Source organism: Macaca mulatta, chromosome 2 (genome assembly GCF_049350105.2).
Source record: "Macaca mulatta isolate MMU2019108-1 chromosome 2, T2T-MMU8v2.0, whole genome shotgun sequence".
Taxonomy (NCBI): Eukaryota; Metazoa; Chordata; class Mammalia; order Primates; family Cercopithecidae; genus Macaca; species Macaca mulatta.
The window spans coordinates 10,095,809-10,107,984 of NC_133407.1; the positions used below are offsets into that span (position 1 = coordinate 10,095,809).

At 38.7% G+C, this 12,176-nt stretch overlaps 1 protein-coding gene across 27 annotated transcripts in view; it reads right to left on the reverse strand.

Moving 5' to 3' along the window:
• Positions 1–12,176, reverse strand: part of LPP (LIM domain containing preferred translocation partner in lipoma) — a 723,625-nt gene that overhangs the window by 329,381 nt on the left and 382,068 nt on the right. The window lies entirely within an intron of this gene.

Below are 12,176 nucleotides of genomic sequence, written 5' to 3' on the forward strand. Positions count from 1 at the left end.
CTAGAATTCTGACCTACAGCCCTGTATGATAATAAATTTGTGATGTTTTAAGACACCAATTTCATGGTATCTTGTTACGGCAATAATAGAACACTAATCTGTAGACTAGGCCCACTCCTACTCTCCAGTCTTTGCTCATGATATCTTAGGAGCAGGTAATGGTCCTTATAGCATCCTCTACTTAGTTCCCATCAAGTTTTCCAGATGACAGTTAAATCAGTAATACATGACTACCCTCCCAACCCCAGTACACACTAGACTTTTCACTCCTTCAGTTTATCCAACCCTGGGTTGCCAGTCTCCAGCACCTGGTGCTATAGAGCTACTGCAGAAATCACTTCAGTTCTACTATAAATATGTGATCAGTAAATAATTATCAGGGAGAAGTTAAGATGTAATAATTCAGGGAATTATAAAACATTAGAGCTGGTCACAATTTTGGAGATTATCAAGTAAAATCTCTCATTTGACAGAGGGGAAAATTAAAACCTAAGGATGGGAAGGTCCCACAGACACAATATAATGTATTTTTTTTGTTTGTTTTCTGTTTGTTTGTTGTTGTTAATGTTCAAACTTTTTGCACAAACTCCTTTGCTTGACTTACAAGGACCTCCAAGATGGCATCACATCATTCTAACTTGGATTTTTACCATTTGTCTCTCCCTTTTCATACCCTACTCCGAAGATAAGGCTAAGCTGCTTACGGTTTCCTGAAATAGTTGATGCTAGCCATGTCCGCTCCTGAAGCATCACTCCAACCTACATTAGTGAACCTCCACAGTTGACCAATAGAAAATTGATCTCTATGGCAGAAAGTGACTCTTCACTAGCTGCCAGCATCTTCCCCAACCCACAATCTTCCTCAACCCACAACACACACCAAGTCGTACATCTCCATTCTCCTTTTACGGAACAAACCTCCTACTCTGTAATCTCTATTAGGGTATATGTTATATTTTCCCTACTAAAATGTAAGTTCCCTATGAGAAAGTCCATATTATACAGATGGGTGATAATTACAGCATTTGTTCCCTATATCTCTTAGTTGGATAAGAACCAAAATATTAAAAGGAATTTGAAAATAATACATAGTGTATAAGCAACTAGGTTTCTCACTAAGCTTGTAATATGGCTTGGCTCTGTCTCCACCCAAATCTCATCTTGAATTTTACCCCCATAATTCCCACACATTGAGGGAGAGACCCAGTGGGAGATAATTTGAATCAACGGGCGCCGTTTCCCCCATACTGTTCTCATGGTAGTGAGTAAGTCTCATGAGATCGGATGGTTTTATCAGGGGTTTCTGCTTTTTCATCGTCCTCATTTTCTCTTACCACTGCCATGTAAGAAGTGCCTTTCACCTCCGGCCATGACTTTGAGGCCTCCCCAGCCATGTGGAACTGTAAGTCCAATGAAATGTTCTTTGCTTCCCAGTCTCTGGTATGTCCTTATCAGCGGTGTGAAAATGGACTAATAGAGCTTAATTTTTTAAAAAACCAGCATTTGATCTCTCTCCATGAGTTAATAGTTTGGGCACTACTTTTTCACATAAAAATTTATATAATTTGTATGGAAAATATCTTATGAGCCAAACTCCTTCTGTAGATACAAGCTTCCTGAGGTTCATAAGGAGACTCTTTGCCAAAAGATGTACTGACATCAACTAATGTTTAAAAATGTAGTATAACACATTTATATCATCTCATTTAAAACATAACCCTATGAGCTAGGCAGCAGAGATACCATTGGATACATTCTAGAAACCAGGGCTGCAACCTTTTTGCACGATAATCTATGTGTCCTATCACCTCTAGCCCAACAGCCTTTCCAGTCAACTAACCAGCAACCTAAAGCCAGTAACTGCAGCTAACCAGCTAATTCCTACTTTATAGATTTACCTAAAATACATACATACTTAGGGCGTGATCACTATGGTTAATATCCAAAAACTTGTTTGATTTTTCTTTTTCTTTTTCTTTTTGAGACTGAGTCTTGCTCTGTCACCCAGGCTGGAGTGCAGTGGCATGATCTCGGCTCACTGCAACCTCCACCTCTCAGGTTCAAGCGATTCTCCTGCCTCAGCCTACCCAGTAGCTGTGACTACAGGCACACACCACCACGCCTGGCAAATTCTTTGTATTTTTAGTAGAGACGGGGTTTCACCATGTTAGCGAGGATGGTCTCGCTCTCCTGACCTCGTGATCCACCAGCCTCAGCCTCCCAAAGTGCTAGGATTACAGGCATGAGCCACTGTGCCTGGCCCTCGATTTTTCATTAAGTGTTGCCTTGTTAGATCCTGCATTATTTTTCTTATTCTGCTATAGTTTGAATTATGCCTTTGAAATCATATACAAACTGTTATTTCTCACAGAGGGGTTTTGTTCAACTAAAAAATTATGGGGGATGTCTAATACGGGGATTCTGTAAGATTGACTACGAAGTATTTTGGTCACATTAATACAAAAACAGCATCCTCTCTGTCTCACCATAAAAGTACCGTGTCAAGATACTGCATTATCTAAGACCTACACAAAGAGAAAGCCTCATGACTAGTGTGCAAATTGCTGGCGAAAATACAGTAACAGAGGTCACAAACTCTACTTTCTATGAAAGCAGACATTGACTTTAATACTAAGATTTTAATGCACACCAAGCAAAGCCTTTTATTGCCAGAAATTGCAGAACAGGGTTCGAGAATAGATGTGTGAGGCTGCAAACATTTATCGTTGTTTTATCCATTGTGAAAAAGGGTATCAGTTTAGCATAAGAATATACGTGAGTAAATAAAATTTATTTGTAATAAAAAGTTCCATTGTCATGTGAAGAGGGAGATGAGTGGTAGTGGAGGCCTCTGTGCTACTCACTCTCAGGTAAACTGAGTTTGCATTGTTTGGGTTTATCACTCTTCTCTCTAACCAAGATTTTGTACTCTGGAGACAAAGAGATAAAGCACAATGCTACAGCCTTCATGGGAAAGGCAGAGCATGACTATAAAGCAGATTTAACAGGTAGTCAGATTCGGAACTAACAAAGATCTATAAAATTTGTCTTTAAAATCACTACTTACAGGTCTCTGAACTATCAGTCATGCTGACATCCTTTTATTCCTATAGACAGTGGCTCAATAGCACCAGACCAAAAAAAATAAAAATAAAAATAAAATAGAGAAGTAGACACACCACAGTGAGGCTCCATCAATTTATATGTTTCTTAGACAAATTTTTAAATAACACAGAGCTTTTATATACAGGTGGAGATGATGTATTCCAGCACAGCCATCCTCACTTAATATTTTCCAGGTCAAAAAAAAAGATAAAATGAGTAAAATACAACAAAACAATACAGACTTCTGTTAAACTATCCAGCAACATTCAGCTTACATGAGAAACGGCTTTTTTAAAAATTCAAAATAATAATTACACCTATTCATGTGGTACACAGGGAACTTCCATACATATGTGTATTGATCAAATCAGGGTAATTAGCATATTCATCATCTCAAACATTTATCATTTCCTTTGTGTTGAAAACATTCACTATCTGCCTTCTAGTTATTTGAAACTACATAAGAGACACCGTGGTTGATAAATTTTATAGTCATGGCACTCCCTCGCTGCCTTCTCTTTCCTCTTCTTCATCCCAAAGATTTCTAAATTTATTATCCCCATATTCAAAATATCCCCCCAAAATAAGGCAAGAAGTCTAATGAAATGTTTGAATCCAATGAACCAATGCATGGATAAAAAGAGAGTAAGCACTTGAAGCGCTGCACGGTGATAACTCGCCCAGCTCAACAGGTCAAACTGCTTGAATCCATGCAATATGATAGATATCTCTAAAACATCGACCACAAGAGGTCATATTAGAGATCGTAAAACACTAAGGTCGATCCTCCTTTTGGGACCTGAGGTGGACTACTATGTGTCTTACCAAGAAAAGGAATCACCATGGAATGTTTTTAATCAGACCCTGAGCAGACATGAAATCCAGTTCCCCAGTTTATGAACGCAAACCGTGGCACAAGAGAAGTGAAGCAGCTTGCCTGCTAAAAATCAAAAAGTGAGTTAGAAGCAGAACTAGGATAAGAATTCACACGCTCCATCTACCACACCATATCGCCTTCATCATCCTCTTGTTCTTTTATTCTCTCTTTTACTTTGTCATGGGCTGGGCTTTGATCCACAGGAACTTAGGCTAGGATCAGAAGCAGAGTGCTAGGGGAGATCCCACATTAACAATGGCTGTCTTCCCACTTCAGACAGTAAAATAAGCATTAGGGCTTTTCTGAGTGCTCCAAGGTTAGACATAAGTAATAAGCACACTGCAACTGAGTGGTTTTCACAACGCTAGACATGAAGAAGCCTCAGGGCCGCTTCTGGAGTGAGCAAGAAGATGCTCAGCCACGCTCCAGAGCCCAGACTCCTTATTGCAGCCAGGACAGCTCAAACTCAGCCATTTTATACATCACCCTTCCTATTAAGGTTCACTCGAACAGAGCTCCCAGCTATGGAACACAACTGATGTACTAAAACTGTACTAGGATTTTTGCAAAAGAAGACACAGCTTTAAGGATTATTTTGTTTTATTTTGTAAAAATTAAGAACAGTCATTTCACATTTCTGGGCCGCAATTTCACTATATATCAGGTGGGTTAACAATTAATTCACAAATGCCAAGTAAAAAAAGAGACAGCGTATTGAAAATGTGCTCTGTAGCAGTAAAGCCCTTGCAAATCATGAACGTTACCATATGATCCTGTTAGAGACAGGCCTGGCAGCTTTATAGAAAGAGGGATGCTAGATAAAAGAAGGCTGACCTTGGAGAGCCTAAGTAACTTATGGTCAGTGTGATTTTATCCTGAGGGGTTATGGGACTTTCTAATCCTAACAGTTTTCAGATGAGCTATTAGTTAATTGAGGTTTCCCACTGAGGATAAATAGAGGGATTGTGGAGGAATTGATATTGTGCATGTGTGTTGTTTGTTTCCTGAGATTCCTGGTACTGAGTCATCACTGTGTATAGAAGGCAGACAGGAAGACAGAAGGAGGGAATGCATTTGCAGAAACATATCTACGTGCCTTCCTTTCCAGGCTTATCACTTGCCCTACATTTTCTAAGCTCCAACTGGGCTGAACATTTCCAGTTCCTGTAATATATATCCTTAAATGCTATCTCTGAAAAGCCTCCTCTGACCTCTCCAGGAGAATATTGGAACACCTTCCACTAGGTATCCATATAGTCTTGTTCATATATTCATTATCATATTTATCACATATTCCTATCATTATGGCTTTACACATCTTTTTCCTACAGAAGAAGTCCTTGTGGTGTGAGAAAGGGTATAAATTGTGTTCCCCTTGATTGTAATCTGCAGCGTCTTGCATTCAGGAGGGGCTTAACAATTGTTGGTTCGATGAAGTTTATCAATAAATAAGTAAATTTTAATAACTGATACAAACTAGCACACAAGTGACTGTGGATTTCCTCAATTTGTAAGATGGACTCTGACAAACATCCCAATATGGAAGAGTTAATTGATTGAATAGATCACCAGATGGAATACCAGATAGCTAAACTTTTGTGGAACGAGAATAGATGCCCCTGAATTTCATTAGTCTTCAAATATTGGCCCCTATTTCCAATTTTTTTAAAATAACGTTACTTACTCAGCTGCCTTCCCTAGATTCCTTAGACTCCCATATGTCTTATTAAATTAAAGGCAAAATCATTAAGGCCAATATAAACTCTGTATGAAACCAGTGAAATGTCAAGTTGCTTCTTTTCTTGAGCTCTCCTTGAACTGGCCCGGGAGCACCTAGGGATGAGCTCAGATCCACCTCTCTCAAAGGTAATAATACTCCTGCACGTGTTTCCTCCCTATCCAGTCTGGTATCCAGTCCTTATCTACCCACTTTCTCTAACTGAGATACAGAGACAGGGATGGAAATGGTGATTAGTAACAGCACGGCCTAAGTATTATTTAAGATATAAAACTAGATAACAACATAGAAACAATCTGGCAGAGTGGTGAAAAGTATGAGATCCAGAACTAGACTGCCTGGTTTTGAACCTGAACTCTGCCGCTTACGAGCTGGTTTGACCTTAGGCAAGTTACTTGCCATCTTTGTAACTTGATTTTCTCACTTGTGAAAATGAGAAGGACCAGGTCATCGCAGGGTTGTTGTGAGAATTAAGTCAACTTTAATACAGAAGATACATGTCTGGGAGATAGTAAGTCCTCAACAAATGGAAAAAAATACAACATAAAACATGAAAATACGACGTAGTAAAATGTGATACAATGCAATAAAATACAACATAACGGCAGGCTGTACTGTCCACAGATGGTCACGAGAGTGTCTCTTGCCCACAGACTTGTCTGGAGCCTTACTACAACCCCAACAAAAAAGCTGGAGTCTAACCTCCTGTCCTTGAGCCCAGGTGGACCTCAACCAACAGTGTACAGTGGAAAGGACACTCCATGTAAGTTCTAAAACTAAGTCAAAACAATGCTGGCATTTCTACCTTTCTCTCTTGTGATACTTGGCCTTGGAACTCATCCACCATGCTGTAAGAAAGCCCTATTAGCCTGTAGAGGAACTCACATTAAGAGAAACCAAGGTCCTGACACACAACTCTAGTCGCACTTCTAACACCAACCTGCCAGCCATGAGTCAAGCATCTTGATAGTGAATCCTCTGCACTCAAATCGAGTCACCTGGGCTCATTTCACAGAGCAGAGATAAGCTAATTTCATGGAGTACTACCAAAATTGCAGATACGTGAGTAAAGTAGACATTACTAAGCTTTGGGATAGTTTATCAAACAGAAATAAATGGCTGATACAGATACAGATGGAGATAAAATCGTATTTATATGAACTAGTACTCATCCCTTACGTCAAAAGGGGGTGCTTGTTTTGCCTCAACCTACACATTAATAACTTAAACAAAGCATACCTTTTTTCTAAAAGCTTTTATAGTTTACAAAGACCTTTCATAAAGAAAAGCTAATATGTTCATCAGACATAAATGAATATACATGATAATGATAGCTTCATGTTATAAACTAGGTAACCATATACCAAGCTTCCTTTACTTCTCCCTTGAGTGTGGTCACACAGCCACTCAGAGGCAAATAACAAGTTGGACATGTCTGTCTTTTCACTCCAAATCCAGAGCTATATTCATTACATCAAGCTGAAAATCTGTACTAAGTCAGGAGTTTGTGGACTTTGTTCCAACTCATTGTTCAGCCACAACTTCTGGCCTGAGTAAGGCCCACCTTGGACTCCTTGAGAAATTGAGGTGGTTAGATCAAAAGACCTCTAAAACCACATTTGATATAAACTTCTTCAATTCTGGAGTTCTTCCTACATCTGTTAGCACCTTTCATTAAGTCTTACTCCTTCCAGATTCTATTCTTCTCATGATACCCTACATGGCTCCTCCGCTTCCTCACTTGACAGATTCTACAAATAAACTTATATTTGCACTAAATCCCTGTGGACAGTAAGTCTAACCTCCCTCTCTTTTGTGACAGGCAGGTTTGTAAGATTCCCTCCAATATTCTTACTTCCTGGGCTTCACATCCTTCTACAATGCCCTCTTTCTTAGTGTGGGCTAATCCCGGTCACTTACTTCAAACAAACAGACCATAGTAAGTGTGATGGGATGTCCCCTCCACATTTAGGTTTCAAATGATTATGGCTTCCATCTTGTAATCAAACTCTACCGATTGCTTGATCAGTTTCCATGATTTGATGTAGTGAGATGCCACGTGGAGAGGCTCCCATGACAAGTAACTGAGGATAGACTCCAGCCAACAACCAGATAAAAATTAAAGCACTTTATGCAACTGCCTGGAAGAAACTGAACCATATAAAAAAATTAAAAACCACCTAAGCACGGAAGCTGATCATTCTCCCGTTGAACCTTCAGATACAAGTGCAGACTCTGAGTCAAAACCTTGATTGCAGCGTTGTGAGACACCAAGAAGTGGATGGTCCAGCTAAGCCATACACAGATTCCTGTCTCACCAAGAATAAAGATAAAACATGTTTTCAGCTGCTTGGTTTCTAAGCAAGTTTTTGCATGGCAAAAAGAACAAATACTTCTTACAGTGCACTAATAGGGAGATCCTCTGAAAATCACTAAAGAGAGAAACTCACTAAAAATATAAAAGCCTCTCCACCCCTCAATCCCCCAATCCACCAACATCTCTATCCCAGGGGATTAAAGGCAGGACATGGCCTCTTCTATTTCCGATCATACTAACAGAAACGTAAGCCCTAAGACATTAAGAGTCCCAATGAAGACCAGTCACATCTTGAAGGAAAGACATGTCAGAGCTTCACTGAAACAGGTGGAATTGCAAAGAGCAGTCAGACCTGAGGCATGAAAAGAAAAATATGTTAGCAGAATAGATCCAGATAAACGAGGATACTCCGTTCAGACTTCTTCATCACGGTGAACGTCATCTTCTGAAACTTCCTTATAAAGCTAAGAACACAGACATTGAGAGTGGAAGGCATGAGAAAAGACTAGATTTCGGTCTATGTACAAATGTACCTGAGACTTCGAGAGAGGAACTGACTTATCTAACACAACCTGCTGGTTACACAACTGGGAAGAGAATCCATTGCTCTTGGCTCAACTCAATTCCCTTTTCCATGTCAAATGCCAAAAACAAAAACAAAAAAGGAATACATTTCAGGCAAAACAGCAACTCACTTACTTCGTTCTTAATACATGTGATGTGTAGGGTGTCTTGCATAAAAGGATGCTATGAGAAAAATTCATAATGTATGTTTATGTTTGCGACAACATCTCACATATACAAAAGTGTTCAGAGGCATAAATGGCTAAATGACAAGCTTCTTAATTGTTTACTTTAAAAAGCAAGAGACTAGAAAAAAAAAATCACAAGAGGGAAATAAAAGGATTCTGTGCACCAGGCGAGTAGTTTATAATGCACTATTTCCTTCCTGAAAACAGTTAGAAAAGTCAATATTTACCCTAGCTGAGAGAGAGAAGAATGTGCCTATCATAAAATAGATGACGTTTAACAAGATATTGCATGTGATAACTGGGATGAGAATGAAAAATAATCTTTGTATAGTGCTTTATAGTTTACAAAGCACTTTAATGTACAATGTGTCATTTACTTCTCACAAAATCATATATGATAAGCAGAGGAGGTATTAATATCATGGACAAACAAAATGAGCTTCAGAGAGATCAAACAGTTGACGACATTCATGTTTCTAGGCATGGCAGAACTGAATTCAGAATTCTGGTTTTCCAAACCTAATAGTTCTTTCAAGAATTGTAGATGCAAGTATATTACAAATTTGTTGAGAGATTTTTTTTCTCACCACAGAAAATAAATATGTGAAGTAATGCATATTTTTATTAGTTTGACTTAGCCATTTCACAATGTATACATATATCAAACATCAAGTTCTACACTATAAATCTACGTAATTTTTATTTTATTTATTTGTGACAGAGTTTTGCTCTTGTCACCCAGGCTAGAGTGCAGTGGTGCGATCTCAGTTCACTGCAACCTCCACCTCCTGAGTTCAAGTGATTCTCCTGCCTCAGTCTCCCAAGTAGCTGGGATTACAGGTGCCCGCCACCACTCACAGCTAATTTTTGTATTTTTAGTAGAGAGAGGATTTCACCATGTTGGTCAGTCTGCTCTTGAACTCCTGACCTCAGGTGATCGCCCTTCTTGGCCTCCCAAAGTGCTGGGATTACAGGCATATTTAATATCAATAAAAATAAATTTAAGAAATTTAAGGAAAGAATCGTAGGTACAAATGTTCATTTTTTTTTTTTTAAAGGGCATCTTCCAGATTCTGTCAATGTACTATGTATGCAGGGAAAGATATTTCTCTAGGTTATGGTTTTTCCTCCTCTACAAAAAAGACATAAAATTAGCATCCACTTTGGACACTAGAGCAAGCTGAAGGGGCGTGCAGCTATAGAAATGAGGGAATGGAGGAAGACAGTGCTGTTTACAAACATGTGACTGACAAGAAGCTTTAAAGGGTTCACAAAGTGTGGTCCACACCAGAACAACATTTGAGAACTTCTTAGAAATACCAATTATTGAGCCTCACTCCAGCCCTACTGAATTGAAAACATAAGGTGGAGCCCAGCAATGGCATTTAACAAGCCCTCCAAGTCAATCAGATGAACAATAAACTTAACCACTGCTTCACATGCTTTAGTGTCTGGGTAGGTAAAACATGACAAGAATAACTTGTATCAATAAGCCAACGATAGGTTTAGTAAACTGTGACAAATGAATAATCTATGAGTCATGTACTTAAGTGAAGGTTGTTCACTTATCAGAGGGATTACCTTGTTACACAGAAACATTCTAGCAATCAACATGTCTTTCAGAAGGTAAGACAAGACCATTATGACTCAAGCTCTGGCTTTTGGCTCTATGCATTAGAAACCAAAGGGGCTGGGCAAAGCGGAAGAACAGAGAGATGTCCTCAGATATCATAAGAACGATGCCCAGCTGAAAAAAGGTAGATAATCTGTTTCAAAGAGTTGGATGGGACATCATGGGCCAAATTTATAAATCAATCTTCTTATATAAAAGCAGTAACTCAGACAATTTAAGAATAAGCATGCAGCTAACAATAAGATCTTCTAATGCATATGGTGCTAAATATGTCAAACACTGTTTCAAGTGCTTTATACATGGAAACTCATTTAGTCCTCATTACAATCCTGGGAGATAGATACTATAATTATCTTCCTTATAGAGATAAAAGAACTGAGGCACAAAAAGTTTAAGTGACATCCCAGGCCACATGTTTAGAGTCAAGGGAGTGTGGTCCCAAAATCCGTGATTTTAATTACTACAATATACTGCCTCTTGTATAATCTTAAACTCTACGAAATTAGTTCCAAATTATCCTGAGCACAATGAATTTGGGTTCAAATTATCTTGAACAACATGAACTTGGTCTTTAAATTTGTGAATACTTCCTTATGTTTGCATATAACAAATCCATATAATTGGGTTGCATATAATCAGCTCCAACCGAATGTTAAAACAAAATTTTCTATAGTGAAATAACAAAAGCAAAGAAAGAAATATTAATATAGTTTTTCTTTAATACAGGGCAAAAGTAATATCAACTCAAAGTTAGAATGGGCATGAGAGATCCTCTAATTCCACAAGTCCAGTTTGCAAACCAACTGAAACAAGCCCAGATTGAAAGAAACCCAGAGACTTCTCAGTGTTCACCAAAATTCTACTGATACCCCTAGAGGCCGGTTCATGTTCCAAGGTCATTGGAGGTTCCTGTCAGTAACAACTCTAACAAATGAAACATCTATACCAGGTATCACAGCAAATTGTGCAAAGTCATGATTGAGGCTGAGCAGTTTGCTTTAGGCACAGAAATAATCAATTTAAGGGCCTGGAACAGAATGAAGGTCTTCTGTTCTTCCTTCCAAGTTTTATATGAGGAAACAGAAGACTCCAAGAATGAGAGTTCTTGGAGTTCTGTAACCAACAATGGGAGTACCATGAAATCCTAGCATCATGCAAATCAGTTCCCATCTGTTGCCTAAATTCCTTTCCCAGAATTACTGCCAACATTCATTTGATAATGATGTTGGTGGTGAGACCAACAGTAATAACTGTTTATTATGTACAAGATATTATATTTTCACATTAAACACACACGTATTATTCCTTGTGGTCCTCATGTCAACTCTGAGATGTGTTATCAACTCAGAACACTGAGATTTAAAGAGTGTAAATAATTCACCTTGTAAATACCAGAATGTCATTTCAAATGCCTCCAATGAAGGAAAACTTGCTCTCTTCTCAGGCAGCCTAAATTGTACTTTAGCAGCCATTACTTTTAGAAAAATATTGACCTTAGATTGCTGACTGCCTTCCTCAGTTCCTAGATACAGGTTTTCATTTTGCTTTCTCAAGCTATACGGGAGTCTGATTCTTCTTGCAAATACTCGCTATCCACCAAACAGTTTCTATGATCATCCAGGTAGATTTCTTCCTTTTCCTGTTCAATAAGCATCCTCCATGTGCTTCTTTCTTACTATGTATACTTAAGTACTATAACTGTTAGACTGCATTTTCCCCCAATAGACTGTAAGCTTATTCAGGGTGGAGGCCAC